Below are 5,703 nucleotides of genomic sequence, written 5' to 3' on the forward strand. Positions count from 1 at the left end.
AAAAAAAAAAAACCATGAGAATTAGGTATGGAAGGATTCAGTCAGCTTCACAAGGGCTGTTAAAGTTAAAGTAGTCTCAAAAACAAGTGCTTTTTGTTAATTCTTGCTTCCAGATATGTACCATTTCAGGTGAACTAAACTAAGGAAAACTATAAAGCTGGGACATAATCTTCATTTTGCCAGCTGAGATGTTGTGATTTTGTGTTTGTCAGTTGCGATAAACCCTTATCCTGGAAAAAAAAAAAAGAGGAGATGGGTATAAACAACTGCACATGAAAAAGGCAGTAGATTATTCCTTTCCAAGTAGCCCTCATTACTGTTAGTTTAAAGCACTTGTAGAGCCACATCTCTCTATTTAGTAGTACTTCCTAGTAGTTGTATTAAATCTAATAAGACTGTGAAAAGTAAGATACACCACTAAGTTGGATGAATGTGGCCTTCACTGACAGCTAATCATTTAGGAATATTTAGGTAGAATGGGTTAAGTATTATGTAAATTCAAACCACTGTGCTGCAAACTGTGATGTTCCACTTTAACCTGAAAGTTTACCCATTCCACTGCGATAAAGAGTGAACTAATACATGCTGCTCTGGCCCACACTCTTTTTAATGCAGTAATTTTTGTTCAAGTAAGTGCAGTGTTTGAATTCTTTGTCATCTAAATCATCCACATGGCTGTCTTAAATATTGTTCGGTTTATAAAAAGCAAAACCAGAAGATACTATTAATCACTACTGCCAACCTCAGCATACCCATATGGGCTGTAATCTGAAGCTTTGCAGTTTTTTTAATGCTTCTAAAACTGCTAAATATAAGCTTGTACATTAGTATAATGAATAGAACTACAACAAATATGCTTAGTTAAGATTTGTAGTTGCATTCTTTCACTATAATGACTAATTTAGTATCTCCTTAATCATATAATTTGGAGACAAATGTGTAGATCATTATAGTTTTTATTTTCAGTCTTATGATTTAATTGCTACCCTGTAGGTTCTGCTTGTCCAGCACAAACATTTTTCAAATATATTCCTCATGGGATGGGCCATATATTTAAAAATCTCTTTAAGCTAATTTTTTGGTGCTAACAAATAAGCATACTACATTCTGCTAGTGGAAGGTGATCAGTGAAGGGGTACTGTTATTTAGGCCCAGATCGAAGGCTTACAAAGACAGGAGAAAGAAAAAAAAGCTATGTGCATCACTGAATTTTCAGCAGTGACTGACAATATGAGGATTGCAAAGTTACAGCTGATATACCTCTGCTAAAATAAAAAATCTTGGATTTGTTATATCAAAACCAAAGGATAGGTAGATCCCCATGCATTGATTCTGCATGCGTGCATGCGTGACCTCTATTTGTAACCCATGTGTAAAACATCATAGCAATATTATATAAAACTTATTTGTCTCACTAAATTCTGTTGTTAAGATCTCTGCACTAGAGAAACATATTTGATCATTCACATGTCTGGTAAATATATCACGTTGCTTCAAAGTTTAATGCCGAGCAAAGTGTGCTTTTATTTTATTTTATTTTGTTTGTTTGAGGGGGTGGCAAGAATTTATTTAATTTTAAGACTTTCTGAAATGTCCAGACACTGGGGCAAGGAAAAGACAAGTCCTTCCTCTTTTAGTCTTTTGGTTCTGTTATCGTTAATTTGCCAACCTACTCTATTTAAATAAGTCATCATTTAAGGATTACAAAACAGCCAAAATACAATCAGCAAGCCTTGAATACTCCAATGATTCCATAAATACAACATTGTTGGCAATAATTTCTACAGTTGATGACAAGTTTCCATGCTGAAAAATGTGCACCAGTTTAGCTCTGCACAGATGTTGTTCCAGTGAATGTGATGTCCTTAAAATTTTGCACTGCATTGTGCTGATCTGCCGTTGGGAATCATCCTGAGATCTCACTGTTGTATACAGTGTCATTCTTCACATATTTAAACCACTTCCACTAAAGACAGTTTGATAAAAAACATCGCTAAAGTAAGTATAAACAGTTTCATTTACTTCATACGCAGTGTCTGAGATAGTTATGAATGGGCTTAAAATTACTCCTCTAAACAGCTGGCATTTGTAAAATGCAGTTTCACAATCTACTTAAGCTGGCCTAAAACAGCGCAGCTCTGTTGTGTCTGTATGAGCAATAATGTAGCAACGAGGCTGCCAACCCCTGGAACACAAACGGGCTGGCAGGAGCACACGGCTGGGACAGAGAAAGAGTGCAGAACTTTTGGCAGTAGCACCGTCCTGCATCTCTCTGCTGACAGTGACACCAGGCTGGAGTGACGCTCTGTCTTGCAGTGCTGGAGAATTCCAACTGGAAGAAGATGCTGCAATACGGAAAAACAACAAACCCACCGCCACCATCAAAAATGGTATCTTTCCTTCTTTCTGTTCTGCTTGTTAATAATTAGCATAGCTATGTTATTTTTTAGTTTTAATAAAATTAGGATATTCATGGGCTTATTTATTTATTTGTTTGTTTGTTTATTGCATTTTTTTGTTGTTGCTTTTGCTTAGTTACAACTGTTAAGTAAATATGAAAAGCTGGACATCAGCCAACAGTGGGCACTTGCATCCTGAACTGCATCAAAAGAGGGGTGGCCAGAATGAGGAGAGAGGTGATTATTCTCCCTGTTCTTCCTTCATGAGGTCCCATCTGGACCCAGGCCTGAGGCATTCAGCACAGAAAGGGTGTGGAACTGTTGGAGCAGATCCAAAGGGCCACAGAGATGATGAGAGGGCTGGAGCATCTCTACTATGAAGAAAGGTTGACGGAGTAGGGCTTGTTTAGCTTAACCAAGGCTCCAGGGAGATCTCACTGTGGCCTTCCAGTATTTGAAAGGAGCTTGTATGCTGGAGGGGGACCAGATTTTTACATGGTCTGATAGTGATAGAACAAGGAGGATACAACAGAGATAGGACAAGGACTAATAACAGAACTAATAGAGAGGAGATTTCAGTTAGATGTTCGGAGAAGTTTTTTACTCAGAGGGTGGTGAGGCACTGGCACAAGCTGTCCAGAGAAGCTGTGAATCTGTTCCTCAGAGTCACTCGAGATCAGGTTGGATGGGTCCCTGGACAGCCTGATCTGGTAGGTGGCACCCCTGCCCATGGCAGTAGGGTTGGAACTGGATAGTCTTAAAAGTTCCCTCCAATCTAAGACATTATCTGACTCAATGACTCTATGAAATGCATTTTAATATAAATAGAAATAAAAATGACCTGTTAGAACAGTACTACCACATGCTGTTTTGCTCCTTTTTTTGTGTGTGTGTAATCTACAGTCTGTTTCCCCTTTACTCACTCAAATCCCAAAACATTGGAATTTAGATGTGTTTAGAGTTCTACTCCTTTCTAATACAGTTAATACATTTATGCGTGTATGTTTCTCTGTGTGATTATATTAATGAAAATTAACATGATTTTTGCTTTAAATTTAGGAATTTATGTACTTTTGCTACTTGAGGAATTAGGTAGAAGTTTTAAGAGTCCACCTTTACCACACATTTTATTATCTCATTCAGATCCTACCAAAACTACTTGGCTCTTTTCATGTATATACATCAAATTTTCATATTTGATAGCAGCATCTCATTCATTTATAAGCTTTTGTATTGTTATTCTGCCCTTTGACAATGCCAAATATTTAGTTGCAATCCAGTCAATTATCCTACTCTTCATTCATCTGTTAGCACTTGGCCTGGAGTCAGGCAAGATAGCAGCACTAGCATTTTCGAGATCACTCAGATGATTGGTTGTAGTATCCATGCAGAATGCAATCCCTGAATCAGTACACTAGAGCATATCTCCAACAATGATCCTATGTCATATCTAAAACTAGAAATGACAGTAAGGTCACTTCCCCATGTGCCAAAACCGATTTTCTTGGTAGATATTTGATTTTTTTTTTCATGATAAGAATGACAGTCATTCTTCATAGATGAAGAATATTTGAAATTTCATGAATATATTTTAAAGAATATACTGCAATTTGATGCCAGATGCTCAGTGTTTCCACTAAACAACAACAACAAACAAGTGATTTGCTTTCACAATTAACAATCGTTCTAAATGTGACCCTGATTTTACTGGTCACTCCTCAAAAGGTACTATGCAACCAGCTATAACAGAATGCCTTTTCAGGCTCATTTCATGGAAAAGAAGGTTACAACTCATGGTCACTATTCGTAATTACCTTAAACCAGTTCCTCTGAAGTTTAGTCCACTCAATTGTTTCTCTTGGATTCATGAGTTGCTGCTTTGTGGTTCTTTTTTTTTTTTTCCCCCTATCTTTCAGTTGTAATGTAGTGATTATGCGTGTCTGCTGTCTATTGGAAATTGCTAACAGAAAAAAAATGACTAAATATTAGTTGCAACACATTTGTTATTTTCTCATAATATTTCTCTGTCCGTCATTATTTTACCCTCAAAGCACTTGCCCAAAAAGCTAGAAGGTTCTCAGTTGAACATTCCCACAAAGCACTGAGTGTCTACGGGAGGCTCTTCATTTACGGCTGCTCCCAAGCCTTCAAGGACATCCTGTAAAACTAAGGAACAACACAGTGAAAGCTGAACTTTGAAAATGGAAGCAGTAAAGCTTCTATTCAAAAACTGTAACAGATACGATGCAAGATAACACGGGAACAAAGGAAAAACGGTTTTGATGTTTCCACTTGTAGTGTGTCTCAATGTTTCTACTAACTTAAAAAGAAAAGCAGACTGTTGCTAATTTAATTTTACCTTTCGTCTCCTCCTGTAATAAGTTCCTCAGTAGTTAGCATGAAATGGCAGAATGTTTGCTGTTTCAAGTCCAGGGAAATATATGCTGATCTTTGGTCATTATGTAAATTCCTTCTGATGGAAAGATAAGATCCAGGCAATAATCGGTAGTTTTTCCTCCTAAGCAAAGGTCATGTCTAAAGGATTAGGATGATGCCAGATGTATTTTATAACCATTGTGCGTAATTTAATAATGCAATCTTTCTAAGATGGTCTCTGTGGCACAAGGAAACAGAATCGGTATTCATTTCAAAACAGAAAACACAGTTGCACTTTTAAGTACTCCTTAATTTGCCTAATTTATAGCTAAGACTTTGCAGAAAGAAAAGTTAAGAATCCAGGTTCGGAAGAAGTTCTTGGGTTAACGAAAGCACACATCCTTTGAAGTACGGTTTATAAACCCAGAAATTGGTAACATATTAAACATATCACTTATCCTAGAAAGTACAACCTACCCGAGCAGGGCTGGCACGGCACCGGGCGGATGACACAGCCCGAAGGCTCGGCAGGCCGCCACCAGCAGCGCGAGCAGCTCTGCGAGCCCGACAGCGGCGTTATCGCTCCGAAGCACGGACACCAAGGAGCGCTGCCCAGCAGAATCGGCGGGCCCCGCACCGCGAGTTGTGGAGCAAAGGTTTTCTACGTGCCATTATGGTTTTATGCCGTACTTCAGAAGCCTTCTGCTCAAGCTGAAGGAGAGCCATTTTAGTGTCTCGCGTAAAATAAACCGCCTGTGCCGGGAGGTACTTGTAAAACGCGGGACCCCTCCAACAGGCGGATGCTGCGCATCTCCGTGCTTCCTGAGGCACTTTTACGCATTTATTTCTTCCTCATAAAGTTGCGAGCTGCGCATCAGACGGATCCCCCCGCCCTCCTACCCACCTGCTCCCCCATCCCGATCCCTTC

General features: G+C 38.8%; 1 long non-coding RNA gene across 2 annotated transcripts; it reads right to left on the minus strand.

Annotated features, from left to right (window-relative positions):
* Positions 1-21: 21 nt before the first annotated feature.
* LOC104910244 lies at positions 22-5,697 on the minus strand. Of its 2 annotated transcripts, none has more exons than XR_792909.2 (3): positions 4,759-5,697; positions 4,214-4,565; positions 22-230 (listed from the first exon to the last, which is right to left on the minus strand). It is a non-coding gene; the product is annotated as an uncharacterized LOC104910244 (long non-coding RNA). The 2 variants fall into 2 exon arrangements; XR_792906.2 differs by lacking the exon at positions 22-230 and adding an exon at positions 237-2,345.
* Between the last annotated feature and the right edge of the window lie 6 nt (positions 5,698-5,703).

This window comes from Meleagris gallopavo, chromosome 3 (genome assembly GCF_000146605.3).
Source record: "Meleagris gallopavo isolate NT-WF06-2002-E0010 breed Aviagen turkey brand Nicholas breeding stock chromosome 3, Turkey_5.1, whole genome shotgun sequence".
NCBI lineage: Eukaryota > Metazoa > Chordata > Aves > Galliformes > Phasianidae > Meleagris > Meleagris gallopavo.